The sequence below is a fragment of the Jaculus jaculus genome, chromosome 2, assembly GCF_020740685.1.
Source record: "Jaculus jaculus isolate mJacJac1 chromosome 2, mJacJac1.mat.Y.cur, whole genome shotgun sequence".
In the NCBI taxonomy this organism is placed as follows: Eukaryota; Metazoa; Chordata; class Mammalia; order Rodentia; family Dipodidae; genus Jaculus; species Jaculus jaculus.
The window spans coordinates 154036074-154062977 of record NC_059103.1 but is presented as its reverse complement, the minus strand read 5'-3'; positions in this window follow the sequence as shown (position 1 = coordinate 154062977).

The following is a 26904-nucleotide window of genomic DNA, read 5'->3' as shown; positions in this document are numbered from 1 at the left end:
AAGCAAGGTTGTGCATGTCTTTAATCTTAGTACTTAGGAGGCAGAGGTAGAAGGATCACTATGAGTTCAAGGCCACCCTGAGAATGCATAGTGAATTCCAAGTCAGCCTCGGCTACTGTGAGAACCTACTTTAAAAATAAATAAATTACATACATATATATGATACTCAACATATACAAAAGCAGAAATCCAGAAGCTCCTAAGAGCTCATCACTGAAGTAGACCTAAAACACACCCACCAAGGTTCAGGGAACTTTGTGGAAGATGGGGTAGAAATATTGTAAGGTTGACACATCATACCCAGAGGCATTGCCTCCTCCCAATAACTGCTGCTCCAACAACACATAACCCGCAGCCCCATTGAGAATAGCACCAAGCCCACTGAGGAGGGCTGCCAGAACAATGGGGGCAGGGAGGAGGGAAATGATGGTAACAATACATGATGTATCCACACAAAGTATGTTCTTAATAAAAAAAAAATAAAATTAAGTAAAAACATACAAAGTTCTAATCAGAGTTCATAACAGAAATAGTACAACTTTGAAGAAAACTTGATAACATCTCTGGTTTGCTAACTAACAATAATGCAACCCCTCCCCAAATTAAAGCAAAGCAAGCTGCCACATACAAATAATTCCATCTCTCAGAAAAGAGATGCTAGAGGATGAAGAATTTCAAGCCAGTCTGGAGTTAACATCCAGGTCTTGACTCAAAGCAAACAAACAAAATAGCAATTAGTTATAGTTAGTACCATTTCATAAAGCACAGTGAGTATGAAAACTGACTTACTGAAATAGAGGTGCATAAATGTTACAGATGAATTGAGAATACCTGAGAAATAATGTGTGATTAACCCTTGCATTTAAGTGATGAGGAAACATTTAATGGTAGCATAGAAAAAATAATGTTTCACACAACTGATGATCTTTTATATAAATAAAACAATTGTCTGTTTGCTTAAATAACTAAGACCATGATATAAAGTCAGTATAAAGAATGAATCATTACTCCAATAAAACCAGAAGTTACTGTTAATGTGAAAACACACTTTTTACCTCAAAGAGGGTAAGAGAAAGTTTATCACGAAGACAAATATCAGCCCAGGAACACAGATGTAGGTTGCCCCAATTTCCATGATCCTATAAGGTAATAATTTTATGAAGTTTTTGTTGCTTCAGGAAAAAGCAAGTTGTAAATCAAAACACTTGATGTGCATTGGTGGGTGCAAGGGGTAGGTGAGTTAGAGCACAGAAGGTGAACCTCTGTCCTAGACTCACATGAAATTCTTAGCTGTTTAGTTAGTGGAACATAGGGGCTGGTTTATACCTTATAAAAGGACTTATCTAATAGTCACCAGGATGTTTTGTCACACATGGAGATGGACAATAAATAGCTACTAAATGAGGCTAAGATAAGCCACGTTCATTTTTCTCTTAATGTGCAGCGTTCCAACCTACTGTTGTCCTGCTCATGCACAAATGCTTCACACAAGTGAGGCTAATTTCTAAGAATAATAATTAAAAATACCATAATAGAAGGATATTCCTGGGCAATGAATTGATGGCTCAGTGGCAAAGGTGCTTGCCTGCAAAACATAGGGACCTGAGCTTGATTTTCCATTACCCATGTAATGCCAGATGCAATAAGTGGTACATGTATTTAGAATTTGTTTGCAGTGACAGGAAACCCTGGCATGCCCATACTCACTCTCCCTGTGTCTAAATCTTTCTGTCTGTCTCTCTTTCTCAAATAAATAACTAAATAATTTTAAAAAATTTCCTTCATAATGCAAAGGCAATAAAAATCACAGAAAGAAGCTCTCAGGTTGGGATGTATGACTTGAGTATTCCTCAATGTTCCTTTTAATGAGTGCTTCTGTTCCAGTGTGAACTATAGGGTAGTTGCGTAAGCATGAAAAAATGGGACTGGAGTCATTGGAAGTGTGACATATTTCTCCTACATACTTGTGGGGGTGTACTAGTCAGGGTTCTCTAGAGGAACAACCGATAGAATGAATTCTTTTAAAAGGGGTATTTGGTCTGGAGAGATGGCTTAGAGGTTAAGCACTTGCCTGTGAAGCCTAAGGACCCCGGTTTGAGGCTCGGTTCCCCAGGTCCCACGTTAGCCAAATGCACAAGGGGGCGCATGCGTCTGGAGTTCGTTTGCAGAGGCTGGAAGTCCTGGCGCGCCCATTCTTTCTCTCCCTCTATCTGTCTTTCTCTCTGTGTGTGTCACTCTCAAATAAATAAATAAATAATTTTTTTAAAAAAGGGGGGGGGGAATTTATTGAATTAGCTTATGGTAGTAAAACGATAACAGTTTGCAGGGCTAAGATTCAAGGAACCTGGTAGCTTATCAGTCCATGTGGCTGGAGGTTTCAGGAGCCCCAATCTCTTCCTGAAGCCTAGGGGCTTTACAGAGAGCTACTGTTCTTCTGTCAGTGTTGGGAGACTGAGGAAACTTGCTTCCAATTCTGAGGAAGGATAGTCAAACAGGATAAATGCACATACAAGTGAAGGCACTCACCTGCAATCAGGACAGGCAGCCAGGCTAGAGGAAGAGGCTCTTCCCTCTCAGGGCTTTCTTACATAAAGACCACCACCAAAAGGGCCACCTACTTTGGAAGAATGGCTCACTCTTGAGGAAGAACCTACTACTTTAGTCAATCTTGCCTGGAAGCAACCTCAAAGACTTGCCCAAGGGGAATGTCTGTAGATTCCTAATGTTATCAAATTGACAACAGGACTTAACCATCACTCGACTCCAAGAAATATTTGCTTATATCATACTTAATTTCCAAATGAAGATAGTAATAAGATCATAATTCTACCTAACATGATAAAGTATCCTATGTATAACTGGATATGTACCATGTTCCTCCTAAACAGAAGGGGAGATCCTTCTGTGTGACAAAGGATATTAGTCTCTAATATACAATATGTTAAAGATAAATTCAACAACAGTTAGCTAGTGATATAATCTCTATCAATATTAATTACATAATAAAGAAATAGAGCAAACAAAAGCAAAGCACCTTAATATTGTTATACACATGCCCAAACACTCTTAACAAAGTAGGCCAGAAAACTTCATGGCAATTACAGTCCTTGCTTTTGTAACTGGCCATGTGACCTTAGCTGGTATGTGTAACTACCTTCTTCTACTACTCATTCTTTATTTCCTCCACCTTCATCAAGCACCTCAGCATGTCCTGGCTCTTTACCTGTAATAGTGACTCATACTTTCAGTTCTGAAGGCTCTGAGTCATTTATCACACAGCCTTGATTTGGTTGTTTCAGTTATCCATTGACTGATAACAGGACTTGTTAACACCAAGAAGTATCTAATGGATGTCCTAAATTCCAGACATGCTCTTCCTTATCTCCAGTGTGGAGGAGCAGTCTGGTTTTGTTCTGGTAGTCTGGACCAATTAAAACTGTAACTCCTTTCTTAGCCCTTTGACTTGAGGGCGTCAAGAGCACAAACTGGCCAGGAGGAAGTATTAGCTTCCAGTTCAAAGGATTTTGTATATGTGTGTGTCTCCTGGCAAAAGCACTTTCCCCTTTGGAACCAAGGCCTAAGTTCCTTGAGAAGATTTGTTATAAAAGCAGCAATCATAGGCCTCTAGGTCCATTTCCTTTCTTCAGCAGGCTGAACATGTAATAACTAGTTTGCTCCAAATGCCCTTTTTGCCTCCTGCCACTGCTGTCCACAATGTTAAATTGACAGAGTAAAAACCTGAGTATTGAGTTCAACTACACAACTGTGTTCTTAATAAACCTCTGCCATTTTGACAACAACAGCTTGTGTTACTTATTTCACTGTAGTGAATAAAATCTAACTAATGTACATGACCAGAAAATTTAGGTAATCTTGTCTGGGATGTCAACACACTTCATAAGTTTTATTACATAGATGTAAATAGAAGCAAACCAAATTCAATTTCCAAGTTTTTATTTTCTGTAAAAGACTGAAAATTTACAGTGTATCAATGGGTCTATAAAGTTAAAACTATTTTTATATTAAGAGCCAAATTAATAATTTTCTCATTATTTCTATCCAAATGGATTAATCAATAAGTATAGTATTTTAAATTATGCTTGCATTTGGCATGGTAAATATTGATACTTTTTAGAAAAATAAAAATATTTGCCTGGTCATCAAGAAGTTTTAGTTTATATAGAGATATGAATGTAAAATGTACACACACATTACAAAGACAGATAGAGATGAATAAACATGAATTTCTTTCCATGAAAATGAGTAGGAAAAAATACAATTATCATTCTAAGTCACTATTTGTAATAAATATAGATTCGGCCATGTAAATTGATTATACTCATGGAAAGTAGGGTGACTACATCCATGGCATTAATCAATGTTACTTACAAAAAATAAAGTTACCAACTAGTGGTGGCTGGTTTGGAATTTAGTAACTAAAGCCTTATATCCTAACAAATTCCTGAGTCCTAGGCAAATCCAGAGATAGGGTGAGGAATTAAACATGGTCTCTCCAGTACCAGCATGTTGGTACACTTGCAGATATTATGAGTGTATGGAACATAGCTCTTAATATCTTGTAATTTTTCTTTATTTAAGAAATATTTTGTTTATTTATTTGAGAGAGACAGAGAGAGAGAGAGAGAGAAAGAAAGAGAGAGAGAGAGAGAGAGGGAGAGAGAAGTGGGAGGGGGTGGCAGGGCCTCTAGCCACTGAAAATGAACTCCAGATACATGTGCTACCATGTGCATCTAGCTTTATATGGATACTGAGGAATCAAACCTCTGTAGGCTTTGCAGGCAAGTACCTTAATTGCTGAGCCCTCTCTCCAGCCCCATAAATTTATTTTAATTTCTATTTATTTATTTGAAAGAGAGAGAATGGAGAAAGATGCAGATAGAAAGAGAGAGAATGAGCATGCCGTGGCCTGTAACCACTGCAAATCACTCCAGGCACATGCACTACCATATATATCTGGCTTATGTGAGTCCTAAGGAATCAAACCTGAGTCCTTCAGCTTTCCTTAACTATGAAGCCATCTCTCAAGCCCCACTACTAATGTTTCTGGCAAAAATTGTAAAAATCAAAAAGTTAATATCTTCATTAACATAGCCCAAAGAAATGACATATTTAAGTATGAAAAATATAAGACCTAAAGTAACATACTTCAAAATTGTGCTTAATAGCCAGCCTTTTAGCACTTTCTGGTTTTTAAAAGATAATAATATTCAATGATTTTTTCTTTTGTTTTTTAAGCTGTGGTCTCACTCTGGCCCAGGCTGACCTGGAATCCTGGAATTCACTGTGTAGATTTAGGCTGGCCTCAAACTTACAGTGATCCTCCTACCTCTGACTCCAGAATGCTGGGATTAAAGGTGGTGTCATCATGCCTAGCCAATGATTTTTTTTTTTTTAAATCTCAATGTCAATCCAATGGTTTAAGTCACTGGAATACCTTGAATTTTTTTTCAAGTAGACATAGTATAAAATATAATCCCTGATAAAATTTTAGATAAGTAAGAGTATTCAATCTAATTGAAAACACTTGTACTTACTCAGTGTTTAATAATAAATAGTGTAAATGTAAATTCTTTTTTTTCTTTTTTTCTTTTTTTTTTGCATGACTGGCAGTCTGGTAAGGTTAGATCTCCAAAATGATGCAAAAGATCCTCAGGCTCATAGATCCCATCTTTGGGTCCTTGTTCAAGTTACCAAAGGATTGAAAAACACAGTTACAGAGATGTATAGGATATGGTGAAAACAGGAGGGCAGAAAAATGCAGGAAACAAGAATTCTTCCTCTCCTAGCGTTGGTGGGAAGGAAGAGAAAGAGACCAGGGAAGAGCCTCCCTCACATTGTGAACAGAAGTCCAAGAAGTCTGTGGGGGAATGAAATCCAACTAGAATGATCCCTTATCACTAGGTTCAGTTGTTTAGGAAGGAGAATGATTGGTTTTCGGGCTCAAGAGGAAAAATGATTTAGGAATAGTGCACCCACAGGCCCTAAACCCATGAAATTAAGGCAGAAATAAGAAGCTATTACTTTTGCTATTGCTGAGGAGAACTTAGGCGGTTGCTACTTACAGCCATGTTGGAGGGGATTGAATTAGACATTAGTACATGGGACATGGGACAGGAAAGGTGTCATTCATTTTTCTGTGGGTCAGTACCTATCTAACTACCTCATTGAGAAAACTGTTTTGTTCATAATCTATATCAATTTAAACAATAAAATTAAATACATATAAGGAAAACATACCCAAATAGACTTGAATACATAAATACACACCCACTGACAAATAAAGTTAGGTTAACTTTTTATAAATTAAAATTATTTTATTATTGTTTGTTGTTGTGGAACATGCTAGTAGGAAATTACTAAAGAGGTAGAGAGGGGAAGATAGTGAGTTTGAGGCCAGTTTGGGCTACACATTTTTTTTTATTATATAATTTGTTTGCTTTTTGTTCAGCCCTTTCTCCAGCTCCCAAAAACATAAACAGCTAAATACATACTACCACTAATACAGCACACCACTCTCAGTATACAATGAGCATCAAAAATAACTAAATGAATAAATAATATAATCTTATTACCCTTGCTATAGATTTATCTGATTTTTATGAATCAGAATGCTTATTTCTCAATTAGTGTCTATAGCGATTTAAAATTTACATAATGACCTGGAGAAATGGTTCATCAGTTAAAGGTGTTTGCTTGCAAAGCAAGTTGGTTCAAGTTCCATTACCCAGCATCCACATAAAACCAACTGTATGAAGTGGTGAATATATGGGGTTGTTTGTAGTGGCAAGAAGTTTTGGCATGCCCATACCCTTTCTGTCTGTTGCTTTCTATATGTTTTCCTCTCAAAAACATATTTAAAAGACAAACATGTACCTGGAGAGATGACTTAGTGGTTAAGGTATTTGCCTGCACAACCAAAGGATCCCAATTCAATTCTCCAGGACCCATGTAAGTCACATGCACAACAGGGTGCATGCATCTGGATTTTGCTGGCAGTGGCTGGAGGCGCTGCTGTGCCCATTACCTCTCTCTCTCCCTCTTTCTCTCTCTCAAATAAATAAATATAATATATAAAAGGTAAACAAAATATACTTAAAGCACAGTTCAAGTTTTAGAGAATCAAGTTCTTAATATTTGTGATAGTTTTAAGATTATTCCAGTTTTATAAACATTTTTTCCCTAAGAAATATTTTTAACATAAATAACTTTGTAATCTAGGTTATTAGTAGTCCTCTGTAGAAATGAGGGTTGGACTCAGTCCTGCAAAGAAAGATTAGATAAACACCATCCAGAACAACAGATAGATATAAAAATCAGATTACAGAGAAGTTAGCATTTTTTAATATTGTAATTTATTTTTACTTTTTATTTTATTTGAGAAATAGAGATAGAAAGAGGAGAAGTGAGAGAGAAAAAGAGAGAGAAGAGAGAATGGGCATGCCAGGGCCTTCAGCTACTGCAAACAAATTCCAAAAGCATGCTCCACTTTGTGCATCTGGTTTACATGGTTCCTGGGGACTCAAAACTGGGTCTTTTGGCTTGGCAGGCAAATACCTTAACCACTAAGCAATCTCTCTATCCCCAAGATTAGAACTTTAATTCCATAATTCCATTATGAGTAAATACAGATCATCAAAAAGTCATTTGTTCTGGTATCAAAGAAAGATTCTTCTTCCGAGTGAGTAGAATATTTATAACTAATGTTATTTTTTAATTTTTTTGTTTATTTTTATTTATTTATTTGAGAATTACAGACAGGGAATTAAAAAGGCAGATATAGAGAGGGAGATAGAGAGAGAGAATGGGTGCATCAGGGTTTTCAGCCACTGCAAATGAACCCCAGATGCGTGCGCACCCTTGCACTAACGTGGGTCCTGGGGAATAGATCCTCAAAGAGGAGTCCTTAGGCTTTACAGGAAAGCGCTTAAACCCTAAGCCATCTCTCCAGCCCACCAATATTATTTTTGAATTAAGAAAAAATTAAACAACTTTAAAAGGAGAATAAAAATATGGGTAGCATAAAATAATGAAACAAAAATGAATACAGCAGATGTTCCAGACCCTCTTAGCCAACAGAGAAATAAATGATACCTATAAAGCATGAATCCACTAACTAGATATACTAAGTAGAAATCCCAAAGGCAATCATTGCTATTATTAGTAGAAAATACCATATAAATCAGATGCAAATTATGCAAAGACCCCCCACAAATTTAGAATAAAATGGTAAAACTAAAACACAAAATAACTTATTTCTCCTTGTGACTCAGCATTGAGAATCACTCAGCATGTGCCTCGGCTCACCCAGCTCAGATGAGGTTGTACATTCTCAGAGGACTTATCTGCTTTCTCCTAGCTTCTTGGAAGACCTGCAGACCCAGCCAATGTCTTGGGTTTTTTTTTTTTTTTTTATGCTAGAAATGTGTTTATTTCTTCTGATATAGAAAGAATTTTCATTCGCCTTATAACCAGAAAACTCAGTAGCTATCCTTAGCCCCTCCAAGCTTTAAAAACGTCTTCTCTTAAGTCACTTGGTGTGATTGTTGGCATGGAAATATAATGCTGATTTTTCAGTACTTGATTCGCATCGTGAAGTGCAGGAAGGAAGGCAGGGTACAGCGCTCCGTTCTTGTCTTGGGTTTTAAAGTCAAAGTATTATCATTTTTGTATGGATGATAAGTATACAGGTGAAAGATTTGCCTTCTTATTAAGCTGGGAGAAATAAAACTTAAAGCTAAAATTGTTTATAAGTTCAAAATCATTTCTAATGAGTATATTTTTTTTAATTTCTTTTTATTTTTATTTATTTATTTGGGATCTACAGACAGACACAGAAAGAAAGAGGCAGAGAGAGAGAGAAAATGAGAGAGAAGAGAGAGAGAGAGAGAGTGCTCCAGCCACTGCAAACAAACTCCAGGTGCATGCACTACCTTGTGCATCTGGCTTATGTGGGTACTGGGGAATCAAGCCTCAAACGGGGGTCCTTAGACTTCATAGGCAAGCGCTTAATCACTAAGCCATCTCATCAGCCCTCTATAGTTTTATTTTATTGTTAGTGGAACTTTAATATTAAATTAGTGTCTTCCTATTCTAAAGCCAAATTTTTATTTTGTTTTATATTTGTGTACCAGAGTAATCTTTGGAGTTGGGTTTAGTATCATGTATTTTGCCCAATTTATTTGTCTGATTTTTTAAAATCATCAATGATTTCATTAACCATCCTAGTTAGCAAGTTAACTTTAGAATTATAAATGGCCCTTCTTATTTAGATATGAGTCAATATAACTTAATCATTAGAACATCTTGATGAACAAAATTACAAACTTTAGTTTTCTTATTCTGACCACAATCTTAGTGCTCTGTGCGTTGACTGAAATCAATAGATATGTTTAAGCATCCTTACAAGTCTTCTATAAGAAGTCTACTGGATCTGAGCTTTACATACATATGTAGCTCACAGCAAACCTAAAGTTTAACTTTTTCACCACAGTGCCACACCAAGAAACTAGTCCTTCTCAGTATTATCATTGTAGTGATTGGTCAGAAGAGACTACAGGAAAAAAGAACCAGGATGACAACTTTGGTTATCAGGCCCACGTCTGATTTGAATGAAGCTCAATTTATTTGAATTATAGATAAAGGAGACTTACCATTGGATTTACTAATGGGGTGAATTAGTGATTTAGTTCAAGGAGGGCATACCAAAAGATATAACTCACCTTTACTGTTATTTCACTTGTCTGATACTATTTTAATAAATAATCAGCATTGTGTTCACAGTAGATAAAGGAATGGCTATCATTTGGAAAGAAAAAAAAAAAACAAGAACTAATTCAACAAATGTTTGGTACTAAATAATTACATGAATGTGCTTTATTAATAATATGTTCATTTATGTTTGCTTTGTATGTATCTCATTAGTTTTTATATGGTATATGTGTATGTGTGGTATGTGTTTGTGTTTGGGCATGTGGAGGTCAGAGTTCAACCTTGTGTTGTTTGTCTGATTCTTCCATCTTCTTTTCTTTTTGTTATGAGGTCTCTCTTGCTTTGACACTGCCTGTACAGTAGGCTGGGTGGTCACAAGCTTCCTGATTCTGCCCACCACTGCTTTAGGAACACTGGGAGCATGGACTCTTCAGCCAGCATGCCACAACTCTATGTGGTTTTCTCAGGAATCAGTCTCAGCCCAGAAGGCTTGGAAGCAAGTTCCTTTATCTGCCCAGCCATTTCCCCAGGCCTTCATTTTCCAAATATATAGAAACCATTTTAGACTATTTTGCTCATGAAAATATTTCTTATATAAATAAATTTGCAATGCCAATAATGATGTCAATTATCTCACCCTAGTAGGAAAACATTCTTCAAATTAGTAGGTTTAATACTATTTATTTTAAGATATATTATAAGATACAGGGTAAGGGCTAGGAAACTGGCTCAGTTTTTAGAATTTCCGGCAAAGCCTGCTGTCCCTGGTTCAATTTCTAGGCCATTCACAAAAAGTGGATGCAAAAAGTGTGTTGTAAGAGGCCTTGGTCTTCCCAAATCCCAAAACAAAGCACACATATAAGCATATAAGTAAATAAAAAAAAAATCAGTATAAAACAAATTTCAGGAAATTACGCAAGGATTAGGAAATATAATAGAATTGATCACATAATCATACTAACTAAAAAGTTAAGGAAAAAAGATTTATTTTAGTGGTAAGTTCATCAATTTGATAGTTTCTATTTTTTTCTGCCTAGATATAACAATATTCCTCTGTTAATCCTAATTGTTTAAGTTTAAAAAATCAAATGTAATAGACACCTCAAAAATCTTGTATACCTAATGAGAGTTAGGAGAAAAGGAAGACTTCTGTTATTAATTATGTAATGTTACAAGTTTTGAAGGGTTTTGAACTATTAGATATTTTCAAATGAGTATTTCAATAATTTATATTTCTGAACATTTTGTGGGATGGCATTAATAAATTTTTATTAAATACTTAATGAGTAAAGAAATAATAAATCACTATGTTCAATTCAGTCATACAAATATGGATTGTTTTGTATCAATGAAAATAATAACAGTGAGTGTGAAAGTATATAATATGATATAGAATGTTGTAAATTGAAATGTCTGATAAATTGCCTTAGTATGTCTTAAAATAAAACTTTGATAAAACAAACTCTAACTCATATTAAAATATGGGCAAAGCCAGGCATCATGGCACACACCTTTAATCCCAGCAGGAGAGAGGCATAGGCAAGAGGATCACCATGATTTCAAGGCCATCCTGAGGCTACATAGTGAATTCTAGGTCAGCCTAGACTGGACTTGAACAAGACCCTACATAGGTGGGGGAGAGGGGAACAAGCAAACACAGATGGGTGTTTATTATAGACACATATGCAAATATACACCCACATACTCTTAATGAAGTCTGGATCAAATGAGGAGAATTTCATGCAGTGGTTGAGATTAATGATTCTGAATAAATTTAAAGCTTTCATGTAAACAAACCATCAGCATCAATCAACTTGCCTTATTCACTAGTTTGGCTATTCTGTTAAAGGAGGATTTCCACTTCAGAAATATGGCATATTCTAGGTATAAATTCTGAGAATATACAAAATAATATTTATATGTAAAGAAAAGTGTAGGTGGGAGAAGACAGTTTGAATATCCAAAAAATAGAGGCTTCAATATTATTTTTACTTCCCTGGGACTTTCTCACAAGGGCTTCCATTCTGTATAAGTAGCTAAAGTGGGGAAAGCTTGACATCTCACCCTTCCCAATGGGTAATGTGGGTATTTTTTGATGCTCAGAAGGATAGGCAGGATTCAAAAGTTCACAGATACTTTTGGAGTATTTACTTGTTGTTGGTTAATTTAAAAAAAAAATATGGTATGAAATTTTTTGTTGGACATTGGATAAATAGCATTATATTCTGATTTCTCATATAAGTATAAGCTGTTTGAAGTAAAGAAATCCTGTGAATATATCAGTTTTTCAGACGGAGATGAAGGCTACGCAACATGAGATGGCCTAGCTGATCCCCTGCAGGATTTCCAGCCTGACTACCAGACTGCACCCGCAGTGCTGGGTGCTTATCCTCCTCTACTCTCTTGTGTTGGACTGTCACTATGGAGGAAGGGCTTTCAGAAGAAATACTTAGTTTTTGCTCAGTGTCCACAGAAGCTTTGGTTCTCTGAGGCAATGCAGGATACCAGGCTTTTGGGGTTAGATAAGGTCGTGCCTTTGCTTTTTAAAGTAGAATGCAGAAAATGAAGAATGGAAAACAAGATTTTGCCGCATGCCTCAGAGGCACAATCTCCAGCAGAACAATTATAGGAAGAGTTCATCCAGAAGTTAATGATATGGGCACTGATTACTTGAAAATATTGAGTGCCTAAAACTCCTTCAGAAATTCTTCAAGTGCCCCCAGGGGTACAAGTTTTTCCATGTGAAGACTTTGTACTAACATTTAGGAATGAAAGAAGATTAGAGAAAATCCTAGGAGCCATTTGATATTTGGGTCTATAATCAGAGCTCTACCCTGGCTTGTATGTTTATTATTTTTAATTTTCAATTGCATAGAGTTTTAAGTGACAGGTGATTTTTCTTCATGTGTGCTTTGTAGTTACTTTATCTTTTGATTAAGTACCATTTAACTTTCAGTTTAGAAAACTAAATTTAGGAATATCTTTCTTCAGCCTTATTTCTAGTTTAGTTAAAATTTGAGTTTTTATATTAATGAGAAAAATCTTTGTTTGGTATGACATATCCAAAGGTCTTGATGTAATTAAGGTCATAAAAATTACTGAAGAGAGTTAGCCAGAAATGATTTGCCAGACATTATGAATCGTTCTGAGTAGATTCTATCTCATATGTCTATGAATGTGTGGTATTAGTGTAATGTGTGTGAGGGGGAGACAAAATAAAATCAGGAATGAAGCCTAACAAAGAAAATGCAAAATTAGCCAAAGATATTGGCAAAATATAATGAAGAGAGATGCATTACTCTTTTTAAGATGTTGGAAATGCTATCTAAATTGCTGTAATTTCTATGGTATTCAAGTAGTAATAATTGAAAGGAGTTTAAATCTAATTAAATGTGCTATGTACTTTTCAAAAAGTGAATACATTCTAATATGAAATAATTATATTTAGCATTTTAAAAGACTGACCTTAAAGTGTCATTTCCTCTGCTGCTAGTTACCCTAAATGGCAAGCTATGCTGGAATGAAAACTTCACTTGCTACATGGGCATCTTTCTGTGAGATGGCTGTCTGCTATTTTTGCTTTTTAATCACTTTACATGAATGGTACTTTATCTGCTTATGTTGATAGCTTGCAAGTCATTTCTTTTTTCCAGTGCATAAGGTCTGTTAGAATTCCACATATTTTGAGAAACATTCCTTTCCCTACTCATGAGTGTTTAAAGAAGATTTCACAGAGAACAGGCAGAAATTAAAAGATAAAAATCAATGTGAAAACTAATAGGTATAGAATTTTTAGGACATTGGAAATGCTAAATGGTATTAAATAGCATTTCCTGGAACATATCATCTTATCACATCTTCATTTTGTAATTACAAATATCTTGTTAGCATCTGTTCAATAAAGGTCTTATACCTGGATTTCTTACTCATTAAAACTAATTTTTTCAAGTAATGAATTTCTGTCTTCCCTATGTAAATCACTAAGCTAGATGGACCAGTTATCCCATGATTATATTTGAAATTGCTGAGACAAAGACAGTTGTGTAACTTTCTTTTAAATTAAGGAAATAAACTTTAGTAGATCATTGAGATCATCATATTTTATTTTAAAAAGACTGCAAAACACTAAGCTTAAATATAAATATATATTTAAGCCCATATATATATATATATATATATATATATATATATATATATATATATATATATATATATATATATATACTGAGTGAAGAAAACAGAAAATTGAGCCAAGACTGTATATCTATTTAACAGTAAGGATTATTTTTTCCTTAGATAATCCTAAGTATTTCTCATTTTTAATTGTACACTGCATAGCATGCTGACTAAAATGACCTAATGTCTTTATCATTTTAATTTTTTTCTATCAGCATTAAAATGGACATTTTGTCTTTAAATTACTGACTTCTTTGTGCTCCTTAAATAGAGGTTATATCTTGCCTTTTTTGATTATTTACTTAGTGATATGTTTCTTCCATTTAATTTTAGAGTTTTAAATGCTAGATTTCCTTTCATAGGTTGTATTTTCAAGGGATGATTTTCAAACACAATGAATATTTATTTATTATTTATTTTAAATTAAGTTTTTCAGGGAAATTTTGCAGAAGAGGGGGCAAAAAGAATGTCAGAGCTATACATTGGGTCATGATGCAGCAGAGACATTTCCTCATACCCATGACTGTGGGTTAACTCCACAATGCATGATCCATATACCTCAACAAGGAAGGGCTAAGGGGGTGGGGTAGGACATGGAGGAGGCTAACAATGGTAACAACTTGACTGTTTTGACTGAGTGTAAAACTAGTTAATAAAAAAAAAATAAGAAGAAAAAAATAGAATAAAAACTAAGTTTTTAGCTACATCTTATTTGTTTGTTTATGGAGGGGAGTATGGGTATGCCAAGATATATTGTTGCTGCAAATATACTACAGAAATGTGCCATTTTATGTATGAGGAGTTTGAACCTAGGCTGGCAAGCTGTGCAAGCCTTTGATTGCTAAACCATCTCCACAGAAATATAATGAATATTGTAAATAACTACAAGTTCAAAACTTAAATGTAAATAAAGCTTACATGAGGTAATTTAATGAGAAAAATATTTTTAATGTTTATTCTCTTTCTCTTAGTTCTTTCCCTTTGCCTTTTCTGTGTTCTACAAATTCCTACTATTTGCAAAGGTTTATGTTCACAAAATTCAATGCAAAAGTAAAGATGCATATAGGCCTGTAGGAGAAAGCTGCAATCAAGTGAAATAGTACTAAATCCAAAGTTGAGATTACCAGAGAGCTGCCATAACACCTTCAAAATTTGCATTATATGTCTATTTGTTTTGTAAACTACATTCCAAATGATCTTTCATAACAGATTTGTAATAAGATGGTGCCTAAAAAGACAGCATGAAACCTAGTGAAAATCTTGGAAATGTGATCCACTTCGTGGTTGTGAATATATATATATACATTCATGAATCAAGCAACAAAACAAAAACTTTCAAAAATGTGTTTCTTCTCTGGCATTCCTACTTTTGTTCCTTAATGGAAGTGAGATTCAAAGGAAACCATAGGTTTATCTCTCAAGATTTCTTGTTCATGGTTTGTGACTTAAAAGTGGACAGTTGGAAATTTTAGCATAGGTTAAGATCTTAGTCAATTCATAGAAACTGAAAAAATGTAGGCGTTTATATTCATTCCCAGAGTTGTTCTGGGTGTAATGATAGTCTTTTCTTCTAGTATCTGAAGTCATTCAACAACAGTATTGTACCAGTCACCTTCTCATTGTTACTACAAAATACTAAACCACAAGTAGCTTAAGGAAGGAAAGGGTTTATTTTAGGCTTATAATTTCAAGATCATAGCAGGGAAACTAAAGCAGGAACAGGAAGGTGAGTCACATCATGCCATCCACAGAGAAGAGAAACAAAGATTAATAATGCTGGTGCTAAATTAGTTTCCCATCCGGTTATTTGTTGCTAATTAGGTTAAACAATGTGTTGCTTAGACAGATCTTGGTCATTTCCCCCAGTCGCCTATGTAGCACCTTCTGGCACTAGACACGCTGACTGTCTGGGGACTGACTCTCTCCTGGCTTCCAGCCATGTCATTCCATTTTACGCGTCAGCTGCGTATGGAGTCTTCAGCAATAGGGTCTTACCACTGGCCTTTGGTGGGTCATCAAGTACTCTGACAGAAGTCTGCCATTGTTTTGGGAAACCTTGTAGGTTTCTCTGATCAAAAGCTCATTGTGGATGGTAGGCCCAAGCTGGAAGTGGGGGTTACAGGTCAGTGTCCACTAAGAAATTGAGGAAAAAGATAACTAATATACAAGAGTTAGAGAGGAGAGAGAAAGGGGAGAGGGGGAGAGGGAGGGAGGGAAGATGTAGGAGATTTAGGTCAGTTTTGATCCTACCCTCTCCAGTGTCTTGTGGTTCAGGTGTTTCTTGTAAGGGTCTAGTGAAGGTTCAGCCATTTGGTCTGTCTTTCAGGAAGTAGAATTTTATGGTACCATTGCCATTTGGGTCCGGATTACTGTTTTCCACCCTTTGATTCCCTCCCCGCCCTCCCATCCATCTTATTGTCTAGTCCGTGAGGTGCTTGCTGGGTATGTAAGGCATGTTGGGAAGATTCAGGTTAGGTGTTGCAGATGAGTGAAACTATGTGTCGTTTTTTTTTTTCTGTGATTGGGTAAGTTCGTTGAGAATGATCTGTTCCAGGTTCAACCATTTTTCCTCAAATTTCTTTATGTTAGCTTCCCCCACTCACAGTTAACCTTCCTACCTTAATTAATCTAATCAAGAAAATCTCTAAAAAATAAGTCAAAAATTTGTGTCTGGGTGGAGAGATGGCTTAGCAGTTAATTCACCTGCCTTTGAAGCCTAAAGACTGAGGGTTGATTCCCCTATACCCACATAAACTAGATGCACAAGGTGGCGCATGAGTCTGGAGTTCCTTTGCAGCAGCCAAAGGCCCAGACATGCCTGTTCTCCCACTCTGCTGGCTTCTTTTTCTCTACTCTCTGTCACTCTCTCAAGTAAATTAATTAATTAGTTAAAAAAGAAAAGAAAACAAAATGTTTCTCTGGTGATTCTAAACCCTGTCAATTAGACAAGCAGAAATTAACTATCATAGCCATACTTTCTTAAATTATTGTATATGTTTCCTAGAATATCAGAAATGCTATCATTGCTAATCATCAACATAGTGTTCACACTATAGTCTACTTATCCATTCTTTTTCCTAAAATGTGCATTACAAAAATTATTAAAAATCTTCATTGTTTAATAGATGGTGGGTAGGAGTCTCAATGTTTACTAAAATTGCAGAATATGTATTCCATTTGTGTATTTTTTAAATTTTCATTTATTTATTTGAGAGAGAGAGATAGGCACAGAAATAGGCAGGGAGGGAGAGAGAGAGAGAGAGAGAGAGAGAGAGAGAGAGAGAGAGAGAGAATGGGGGCACCAAGGCCTCTAGCCCTGTAAAATGCATGTGCCCCCTTGTGTGTCTGGCTTACATGATTCTGGGAAATCGAACTGAAGTTCTGTGGCTTTGCAGGCAAACGCCTTAACCACTAAGCCTTCTCTCCAGCAAGCATTTGTGTATTTTTTGAGTGTGAGGAAAGTATGTAATTATCATGTGTTAAAGATAACAAGATTAGATTATGAAAAGTTTGACTTTAAAATGAATAATTTAAAATAATTAAAAGAGATGTTATCCTCTTTCTGACTAACAAAATCAGGTATGTTTTTAATGTTAGAATACTTACTACTGGCTTTGAAGATGAAACAACCAAGAATTAGATGAAGGGTGACATATTATGCCAGAAAATATTTAAATTTGGAAGGAACTCTTAGACTCAGAAGGCACTGATAACACCCCAGTCCAAAGAGACACCTTTATATAAAGCTTTTAAGATCCTAAATAAAACTTCTAGTTAAGGTTTTAATTAAAGTTTGATTCATGTATCTTTTGTATAATAAATAGCCATTGTTAAAGAAACTTAATGTCTAATAATTTGTTAACAAATGATATATACAAATGTCAAAAATGAAAGCTTTGTAGGATTCTTTTATGTTTCATCAAAATCACTGTTTATTTTACTACTCATGTGAGATTCTAAAGAATGACTACAAATATTCTAGCGGGAATTTGTAGAGTTTAAAAACTTCATCAGTATGGAAGATGCAAAGAAAAAGTTAACACACACATACACACACACACACACACCTTCCATGGTTTTTCATGAAGCTGAAATATATTACATTAATATAAGTGAACAATACCATGGTCTAAACTTAGTAGCATTTACAAATTATTTTTTAAATTTTTCAGTTGCCAGGAAACAGGGAGAAAGAGAGAGAGAGAGAGAGAGAGAGAGAGAGAGGATATGCCAGAGCCTCTTGCCACTGCAAATGAACTCCAGATACCTGTAACAGTTTGTACAACTGGCTATATTAGGGAATTGAACTTTTGACATCAAGCTTTGCAAATGAATCCCCTTAATAACCACTGATAAATCTCTTTAATCCCTTTAAAAATAAACTAAGTAATAATCTATGGCATTTTAATGAAATTATAACTATTTCACAATATTAATATCAATGTATCATACCATTGAATATATCACTCTTATTTCACAAGTTCCTGCATTTGTCTGAATTTTCCTATGCACAGAAATTACAACTTCCTGACCCACATTTGTATTTCCAGTGTTCAGCACATTCATTCATTAAAAGTTTCTGAACAAAATAGTCTCTTGATAGATAGTATTTAGAAGTGAGTACTGGGTACTTAAGTGGTTTCCATATATGAAATGAAATATGTATTGTTCACTTAATAGAAAAAATGTATTTTCCTCAGAAGAGATTCAAATAAGCTTATTATATTATCTTTATCTAAAAATTATGGCTTCAATATGTTTTCAGATTCCATATTTCTTATGTTCTCTCATGCATGGTTTGTGATAAGTGTTCATTTAATATTGATGGATCATATTTTGGCTTAAGAGTATCTATCTCTCTTTACTTAAAATTTCTAATTTAAAAGGAATATTTAAGTAAAGGTATTGTGTAGCTGATTCCTCTGAATTGAAGAGGAAAGGAATTGATTTAGGAAGTCATCTCTGGGAGCCTGAAACTTAAAGATTACTAAATGATTTGATTGTAATTGTTCTTTGGTCTTTCATCCCTACCTGGAGTGAAAATGTGTATTTGTGTCACCCCAGGGGACAGGTTTCCTAAAACAATAGGAAATAGGAAGAGAAAAGCAGGACAAACTATTGTGATATGATATTAATATCTGGTTGTCCATTGGAAAGATAAAGGTAGGAACAAATATCTATAAGCGTTTGTGAAGAATTTTCTTGATTAGGTTAATTGACATAGAAGGGACTCACCTTAACTGAGGTTAGAGTGGGTGTCCCAGTTTGAACATAAATCAGAAAAGGAGCTAGGCAGCAGAATGTATATCACTCTCTGCTTCTTCACTGTGCTGATTGTGACCAGCTGCTTCAAGCCTCTGTTACCATGTCTTCCCGCACGATGTAACCTTGAATTGTAATTTGAAATAACCCTTTCTTTGTTTAGCTGCTTCTTTTGACAAGTCACAGTAATAAGCAAATAATTGAAAGGAAAGTAGAACCATAAGTGTGGGGTTGGGGGTGTTGTAATAAACCTGGGCAAGGGGATCATAGGTATTAGGAATTGGTTTGAGGGAGGTATATGGAATAGTTAGAAAAATCCCTTGAATACTGTAAGAGCAGAGCTTAATGACCTATTCTGGTGGGTACTCCTTGAGAAAAATCCAGCTAGTGGAGGCCTGACTAATGATATTTCAGAGGAAAAGTACTCATTGGGAATTAGGCTAAGTACACTTCATGTTATATACTGTCTAAGCAATTGGCTGCATCTTCCCCATGAATCACGTGTAATGGACTGATTTTTTTTACTCTGGAATTCACCAGAGAAAATAGCATCCAAGAGGATTCTTGGAAAGCAGCTATGATTATTGGAAATATCAAACCCATTGGGGAAATCCCCTACACTACACTATGACAGTAGAAAAAAAATGGGCCCAAAATAAAGAACCCACTTACTGAAGGTTATCTCATGTGAAAAAAAAATTCAATAGATGGAATAAACTTAAATTTAATAGGTTCCTTTTAAGGACCCAACTGCCAAGGTAAGTACAGTTTTTAAACAAAACTGGACAATATTATCCATGTGGTGCAGGTTTTGGGGGGCATGAAAGATGTAAGATTCTGGAGTTCTTGTTTCAGAATGCCTCTATATCTATGCAATGTGTGATAGGCTCAAAGTCTCTGCAAGGAGGCCATTGCATGAAGCAATGAGGGTAAAAGTAAAGTCACAGGGTAGAGTCCAGGATGTTGGTGATGCCAGAGCCTTCAGATGTTTTCCAGTGAAAGCTGCAGTGAAGCTTCCCTAACAAGCTACAAGTGCAATAAGCAGCATGGCTCTCTGGAGCCCAGATAATTTCATTAGGAACTCCAGAAGTCACACTTGGGGTATAAAATTTTGGGACTGTCCTGTTAGGCTTTTGATTGTACCTTAATCATTCCTTGTTATATCTCTCTTCTTTCCCTGTGGATTGAGAATGTTTACTCTGTGATGATGCACAGTGAAAGTATATAACTTATTTTTTGGTGTTATAGGAACTCACAAGTAAGAGTTTGCTTTTGAATAAAATTGATAGTGTTAAAGCCTATGAAAACATTTTAAATTGAAAGGGATGCATTTTAAGCCTATCATGTCAAGGGGTGGAAGATATGGCATAATAGTGCTGCATTTTAGAATCACATATACAAGGACTATACTTGTGATAGTTAAATCTCTGGTTGTCAACTTGACAAGATTTAGAATCGACATAGAAACACATCTCTGGCAATGCCTGTGAAGGATTCCCTAGCTAAGAAAATTGAAGTGGAAAGACCCACTCTAACAAAGTTAGGACCCTTCTAGCTTATTCATGGTCTTAGATTGAATAACAGATAAAGTGAGCTGAACAACAGCATTCATCACTCCCTACTTCCTTACTTTGGGCTGAGTTTGACCAGGAGCACATCTTTTGTTGTCATGCATTCCCTACCATTATGGATTGTAACATTGAAATTTATTTTCTAAGCCAAAATAAACCTTTACTTTCTTGCATCTTATCAGGTATTTGATTAACATAATGAGAAAATATCTAATACCTAAATGATTTCAAAACAGTTTGTTAGTAAAATATAAAGTAATAATTTTTATGATACAGTGAAGCCTATAAAATAGTATATTAGAAACACAATCAGCAAATTAATATTATAAGCCACCTAACACATATTATATATACATATATATATATATATATATATATATATATATATATATATATATGATCCCTAATATGGTGCATTGAGAAAAACACATTATTATTTTTTCCTGTCAAAATACATTTTCCATCTAAGTAACAGAAACAGTATTATGTGACCACTAATGGAAAAAATTTCTACAGAATAACTGGCTTTGGTGTTTCAGAAGTGTGAAAGTTATAAAAGAAAAAAAAAAGACAAAAGATACATTCGAAGCTCTTAACTGATTTGTAGGGTTGTCAAAAGGCCCTGGTTTGAACTTTAATATTGTAAGAAGAAAAATGGTGCTAGGGACAGCCTTTTAGATGGGATCCTGGATTTTTCATAGATTGAAAAAATTAGTGAAGCTGAAAAAGTCCACTAAGAGCATCAGATTATTTAATAGTGCCTTGAAACTCATTGATTTTACAACTAGCTCTAAGACAAGGGTACAATCAGAGACAGTGAAAAAAGACTGTATGGAAACTCACTGCATTGCTTTTGCAAACTTTTCTTAAAAATACTTTATAGAAGCATGCCAAATGCTTCTTTAATGCTTATTATAACATTCTGATTAATTTAGGGTTAAATGTACCATGAAACTATCACTGCCATTAAGCCAATAAACATATCCATCATGTCCAATGTTTCATCTACCCTGTTTTTTTATTAATATGTTGGTGTGTTTAGTGATAGTTCTTAGGATAAGGTATTCAAATTTTAAATTTAAAGTGTATTTTTTTTCAAATTAAGCGTTATTTCAGAAATGCAGCTGCCTTTATTTCTTGTTTAAAGGATTCCTATGTATCTGTTGGCCAAAAGTCTATGAAATTCAGGCTGCTCACTTTCTGTATTCAGAGAATTTCATTGGAAGTACTCATTTGACTGCTGGAACAAGAAAACCCATAACTCCTTGCCCATTTTACAGGCTGGGAAACAGACATATGAGAAATATGGTTATCAGTGTATTCATCCATTCTCTTATGTTGGTGATGTCAACCCTCAGGGCAATCCCTCTTCTCTAGCTAAGAGTTTAATTAGCACTTGGAGAAATGTCCAGGGCGTGCTGCCACTGGTGTTACTGGTGAAGAGTCTGTGCCTGATGGTGGCAGCAATCATGAATGGATTCTATTTCTATTTTACATCGGAACTTTCCTGGCACATCCAAAATTTTGACATTTTTAAAGACAAACAACATATTTATAAAGATCTTTCTCTGGTTGATTTCATTTTTTGTTATTTTTCAGCCTAGATTTATTTAGATTCCATTATACCTGCTATTATATATGGTCATAAGAAATACTTCTCCCAAATCATATCATTGAGTGAAAGTATACACAAAGATGAAAACAGCTTAGTGACTTAAAACTGCTATTTAAAAACAATGTCTCAATTTTAAAGGAAGTCAATATATTTCTGTGTGTAAAATATGTCTTTTCACACTTAAGTAGTTTTGATTAATTAAAAAAATACCTTTTTTTAGTCTTTCTAAACATGCTATAACTAATGAGCCTGGCTTGATGATGCATACCTTAAATCCCAGCCCTTGGAAAGTGAGGTAACCCTGAGAATACAAAGTGAATTCTAGGTCAGCTTGGGCTAGAGGTCAGCTACCTCAACAAAAAAAACGGGGGGGGGGGGGTGAATTATCTCATTATCTCATTTAGCCAGGAGTGGTGACACAGTCCTTTAATCCTAGCACTCAGGAGTTCGAAGTAGGAGGATGCCAGCCTGAGACTATATAGGGAATTCCAGGTCAGCCTGGGCCAGTGAAACCCTACCACAAAAAAAAACTAATATTTTTTCCCAATAGCTTATGAAAATATTATGTATCTATTATAATGCTGATTTCACCATTCTAAATCTTATTTATTTATTATTAAATTATTATCAGTCTTATGATGAAATTCTTCATAAAATACATAGGCAGGATACCTGGTTAGGCAAGAGCAAGCTTTTCTTTTTATACCATTCCTAAGTGTATATACCCACAAAGACCAATTTTTTTAAGATTGCAAAATTGTTTATTTGACATTACTTGGAATTTAGTGAAGTAATTCATTTGTACATAGACTAACTCAAAATATTTTCATTAAGCAACAAGAATAGTTTCCAATATTTTCACCAAGAACACCTTTATTACTTAAAGACTAATGAAAATGTAACAGATTGTGGAAAGGGAGTGGAAAGAACATTAAGAGCCACAAGATGGGAAGGCATACTGTGAGGTATTGTCCCCCTGACAGAAACAGACTGGTACCTTCATGACCCAGTGATTACCTATGTCCCCAATGAGGAGTGCTCTCGGTGGAATGGGAGTGGGAAGAGGGGACAAAATTGGGTAACCTATGGGAATATGGCTAAGTTAAAGAATATTCATAAAGGTCCTGATAAAAATTATTTTTTAAAAGAAGTAGTCACACTAGGTTTTTACCTAAGAAATCTAAAACTGTCAATCAGAGCTGCTCCCCCAAAACCCCGCCAAATAAAGTCTCATTCTAGCCCAGGCTGGCCTTGAACTCATAGCTATCCTTCTTTCTCTGTCTCCCAAGTGCTAGGATTAAAGATGTGCACCACCATGCCCTGGCTCAGTGCTTCTAATTAACATAATTAGTATGAGACCAGCAGTCAAAACCTTATGTGAATAACAGCAATCATTTTTGTTATTTTTTTAATGATAAAAGTCTCATGTCATCCAGGCTGATCTCACACTTGCTATGTAACTGAGGATGACTTTGAAATTGATCTTCCTTCTACCTCCCAGGTGCTAGGATTACATGTCTGCCACCAGGTCTCACCTAGAATAACTTCTGAAAGTTTTGTTTACCTTATTTATTCTAGTAAGAGGGATTGTGTTGGCCTTAGGCTGATACTCATATGAATGTGGCAAGTGTCACACAACCAAGCCCTCAAAAAAAGAAAAGGCATCATATAAAAACTAAGTGTGATCTCCTATGTTCAAGGGGAATAATGACTAATTCTTGGGACATAATGCAGCAACAGTCATAGAGACAAGTATGAATCATGACCCTTAAGGAAAAACTAAAAAGGCTGTTAAAAAAGACACACAATCCTGTGCCCTTGGAACAATGGAAGCTTCGCAGACCAGGCGGCATCCAGACTAGACAAAGAACACTAATGAAAATCAACATGAGAGGGACATCAAGGCTGTAGACCAACATGGGCCAAGACAATGAGCGGGAGACACTACTCAGGACAGTGCAGTGTTTGCTCTGGTAAAGGGATGTAAACTTCTCTGAAAAGGTGAAATTGCACAAACCTCAAAAGAGAGGTAATCTACGTCATCTTTTAACTCCTTACAGTTCACCAGTGTCCCCACTATGACACTGCTGAGACAAGGTCTGCCTTGTCCTCACACTGACCAGGGCAGCAGGTTCCTGATTCACCCCCAAGTAAGCATGATGCAAATCTAAACTCACCCCAAGCAGAAGCCGACGTTAAACCTCCTGCACTAACCACACTAACAGCATATTTAACCTTTTGTAACTTACTCACAAAATGTGCACACTGTGCACTGCTCTAAAAGCATAACATGCTATATTAGACTCCTCGTCTTGAGGTAGTTCAAAATCTTGAAACAGAAAATGTATTAAAGTCAACAATCAAACCCTTATCTCCTGCTTCTCAGATTATTACTTCTTTCCTTCAGATCCTAAAACATTACCAACCAGAAAAATGGAGATGAAGCTATGGAAGAATATTTGACCCAACAAAAAAATCCATGAAGCAAGAGGGAATATGTGTCATTACCCTGACAGTCTGAACTTGACTAAAAACAAAATCCTTACTTGACTTACCAAAGACATGCACTTTACAAAGTACCCAAGAAGCTAGCACTGAGGATCCTGAGGCAGGGGGCTGCACTCTAGGCCAGCCTGGTGTGGACAGTGAGACCTTGTCTCAGAAAAGAGTAAGAGCTAGCACTCATAAAAGTAATAGAGGGTTGCTCCCAGCACTTGGGAGGCAGAGGTAGGAGGGTTGCCATTGAGTTCGAGGCCACCCTGAGACTATACAGTGAAGTCCAGGTCAGCCTGAACTACAGAGAGACCCTACCTCAAAAAAACCAAATATGGGCCAGGTGTGGTGGCGCACGCCTTTAATCCCAGCACTCTGGAGGCAGAGGTAGGAGGATCACCTTGAGTTCAAGGCCACCCTGAGACACCATAGTGAATTCCAGGTCAGCCTGGGCTAGACTGAGACCCTACCTCGAAAAAGCAAAAAAAAAAAAAAAACCAAATATGTATGTATATATATATATATATATATATATATATATAATGTTCAGTTCAGGTACACTGTGTTTTGTGAGTATTGTTCAATTTTGGATGTCTTTGCTTATTTTTTTTAGGGATTTTGACTTGTTTTCTTGATAGAAGGATTGTTCTGTTGGATTAGTTTATCTTGTATACTTATCTAACAACCCCTGCCATCTTATATATAATGCAAATATACTATCTGAATCCTGAATTCCAAAATTCAGAATTTCAACCAAATCTACATGATCCTCCCAATGGATTTATTGTTTGATTTATTCTTGAAACGTTTTAATTCATACCATACTAGTATCGTGACCTGAATACCATAACAACAGCACATTCTTAGTGAAAGACACACTTTCACAAAACTTGGTGTTTAAAAATAATCCATGGAAATGAAAATGGAGACCCCTGAAAAAGAGTAATATATAGTTACTAACAGACACTGTTATTCCCTTACTGGGGATTTACCCTAAAATCTCCATATCTCAGTTCATAGACATTTACTCAACCATATTTATAGCTGCTCAGTTCACAATAACTAAGAACTGGAATTAACCCATGTGTCCATCATTGGCTGAATGAATAACCAAGATGTGTCATATCTACTTGATGGAATTCTACTCAACAGTAATAAAAAAATGACAAAATGAAATTTGTAGGAAATGGTTGAACTTGGAACAGATCAATCTAAGTGAGCTCACACAATCACAGATAGATAATCATCACATGATCTAACTCATCTGTAGTTCCTAACTTGGATCAACTCTAGTTGCTGACATACATGAATGGCATATTGAGGCTTGGACAATAGGGAGGGTAGGGCATGGGGGAAGGAGAATGGTCTGGGAGGCACACAATGAACCGAAATTGAACTGGAATCATAGAATTCTCTCAAGAGCATCTCCAGGGGAGCACCTGAATCAAAGGGCCATGGAGAGGGTGAGATGAAGCCTAACCTTAGATTTCTTCTGTTTCTCTTTCATCTTTTTGTCTTTTTGTTGTTATTGTTTTCTCTTGGTGCTGGTCTATAATTCCCTTTACCAGGATATGGGTTACATCAACAATAAGCTGGTGATTGGAGAGATCTACTAGATCTCCCAAAACAAACAAGACCAACTTATATAAGAGTACTTGATTACCCTCCAGAGGTTAATGGTAAGACCCTACTTTTGAAGAGATGTCGACACAGACCATGGAGAAACCTAGTTGGAATCTGGAAAAGAGATAGTCCCCAGACAATTAGCCCATCTAGTGCTGGAAGGTGTTACATTATCTACCAGGGAATTGGCCAACATCTGCCTAACCCATTCAAAGTCTAAGCTACTCAGAAGCAAAAAAATCCTGACATGAATTTCACACAAGTGCAATAGTGGCACACAGCCATGGTGGGTAACTAACTGCTCTTGGATTGGCTAATCAATCCACTCAGTGGAAAGGAAACCATATCTGGAGCTGGGAACAAGTCATAAGCATATCCAGATAACAATTTTGCTTCCCAATGACAAGATCCCACTAATCTTGGCACCTAAGAGAG